Below are 2,634 nucleotides of genomic sequence, written 5' to 3' on the forward strand. Positions count from 1 at the left end.
CTCCTGTTCCCTGGATGCTGCCTGACCTGCTGCGCTTTTCCAGCAACACATTTTCAGCTTTAACAAGGTTAGGTTTCCCTTAAGTTTTTTTTTCTCATAGGGTTTGGAAAGACACAGGTTCCATTTTGTATGCATTTATCTACTTGAAAAAGCTCTTACATATATAAAAAAAACTTGTATAATTAAAGGGGAGTAGCCAGTCCTCCCAGCTCAGCCTTTCTGTGGTCTGGTTTGACTTGGTTTGGTTTTAGCAGGCAGGCAATGTTGAAGCTGCTTGACCCAAAGAAGCAGATCGATTCTGATCCCCCGTCTCTCCTGTAAGACCCTGTGTTTGATTTTACCGTTTTTTTTTACTAAGGGGTGTTTATGGGATTGTTGCAGGATTTTGGAACAGCATCATTAAGCTGGGATAATCTGTTGGGTTTTCAGAGAGGTTGTTATTCTATATATTCTGTTCTTGTTTGTTTGTGTTTCATCCAGTGATTTTGCAAAACAATTCTGTTTTGTTTATAACCAAGCGGTTGGGCCAGCTGCATCACTCCTGGAATGTCCACTATACACCTTCTTAAAACAACTGGCAAACTTAGGGTCCGGGCTACTTTCTTGAAATGTTTTGAGGGGATCTGGCCTGGTCCTTAACAGTAGAAGTGATTGGCAAAAAAGGACAACTATACTGTTGGAGGTGTACTATAAGCCTCTAAACAGTCAGAGAAATAGAGGATTAAATACATAATCAAATTTCACAGAAGTGTAAGAATAATAAAGCAGTAAAAGTAGGGGATTTTAAATTGCAAATATTATTAGGATGGGTTTAGTGTGCACTGCAGTGAGGAAACAAAATTTTAAATTGGATCCAAGAAAATTCTCTTAGCCAGAACATAGAAAACCTAACAGGGGAGGGGCCAATTCTACACTTAATATTTGGGAATGAGCCTGGGCATCTGGAAGGCATATCAGTAGGGGAACATTTTGAAGATCGTGACTATAACTCAGTTGGATCTAAAATAGTTATGGAAAAAGAGAAGGAATAAATATTCTAAATGGTGAAAGGCTAATTTTATTAAGAAAACATATGATATGGCCCAAGTAAACTGAGATTAGCCGATTGCAGATAAATCTGTTGGCGAAGTGGGGGGAATATTTTGAGTACAGGGAAAATATATCACAGTAGAGTCAAAGAGTCACACCAGGACTGGAGAACCCTATGTATCAAGGGATTTCAAAGACAGGAATAAAAGAAAAAGAGAAGCTATGGCAGATACTAAGGGCAGATATTGCAGATTTCCGAGAGGAGCATAATAAGTGCATGGGTAAACTTATAAAGAAAATGAGGTCAACTTTGAGAGTACATGAGAAGATATTGGCAGGTAGAATATATGGAAACCTAAAGGGCTTTTTTGGAAAATAGACAAAGACCATGAGAATAACTAAGGAAAGGGTAGGACCCCTTCAAGATCTAAAATGCAATTTATTTGTGGACTGAGAAGACATGGACACAGTCCTCAATTGTGCCGACTTTCACAATGGAAAAGGAAGAGACAGATATAGTCTTCAGGATGTGGACCTGTGAAATATTAGAATAAATAAACATATAGAGAGAGGGGTTTCTAATGCATTTAGCAGCCTTAAAAGTTGATATATTGGCAGGCCCAGAGGAAATGTATCCCAGGTTGTCAAGGAAGATATCGGGGCCCTAATAATAATTTTCAAATCCTCTTTGGCCATCAGTGAGGTCCAGAGGACTAGAGGACAGCTAACATTTCCCATTATTAAAAAAGGAATGAGGATGCACCAGATTATTATGGGCCAGTTAGTCTGTGATGGTGGGAAGTTATTCAAAAGAATTCAGATGGACAGGATATATCTGTACTTGGAGAAACATAGATTAAATCACATATAATCAGCAAGAAATTGTTATAGGAAGTTGAAGTTTGATAAACTTGACTGACCTTTTCGAAGATGTAACCCAGATGACGTTCATACATTTAATGTGGAATGCAGCGCGTAACTCTTGTCACCACATTGTAGGAAGGATGTGATTGCACAAGATTGGTTTCAAAGGAAATTTACCAGATATTGCATGTGCTGGAAGGTCTGAGCTATGAGGGAAAATGTGATAGGCTGGCATTGTTTGCACTGGAGCAGTGAAAATTGCAAAGGAGCCTTAAAGCCTTAAATTGTGAAGACCATGGGCTAGAGTGAATAGGAAGACTTTTTTTCTGCTGCTCATCAATAATGAAGAGGCACAGATTTAAGGTAAGAAGTTGAAGGCTAAGAGGAGAATTGAAGAGAATATTTTTCCACTCAAAGAGTGGTGGATGTCTGGCGCTTAGTGTCTGAAAGAAGCCCTGTAAGAATTAGGCAGTATTTAGATACTCACTCACATTGCCATAGCCTTGAGAGCAAAGAGTAAAGAGCTGAAAAATATGATTAGTGTAGTCAAATTTTAGTTCACTGACACAGACAATGGGTTGAACTATATCCTTCTGTTCTGTAAACTTACAGCTATAGAGTCATAGAGATGTAAAGCTTGGAAACGACCCTTTGGTCAAACTCATCCATTCTGACCAGATATCCTAAATTAATCCAGGCCACTTTGCTGACATTTGGTCTATCCCCCTCTAAATCATTCCT

At 38.8% G+C, this 2,634-nt stretch overlaps 1 long non-coding RNA gene across 1 annotated transcript in view; it reads right to left on the reverse strand.

Annotated features, from left to right (window-relative positions):
- LOC122556602 overlaps window positions 1-2,417 on the reverse strand; it is a 100,451-nt gene extending 98,034 nt beyond the window's left edge. Inside the window, exon 1 of the long non-coding RNA XR_006313582.1 lies at window positions 2,385-2,417. This is a non-coding gene — a long non-coding RNA (uncharacterized LOC122556602). The remainder of the gene's footprint in view (window positions 1-2,384) is intronic.
- Window positions 2,418-2,634: the final 217 nt, after the last annotated feature.

This window comes from Chiloscyllium plagiosum, chromosome 14, assembly GCF_004010195.1.
Source record: "Chiloscyllium plagiosum isolate BGI_BamShark_2017 chromosome 14, ASM401019v2, whole genome shotgun sequence".
Lineage (NCBI taxonomy): Eukaryota > Metazoa > Chordata > Chondrichthyes > Orectolobiformes > Hemiscylliidae > Chiloscyllium > Chiloscyllium plagiosum.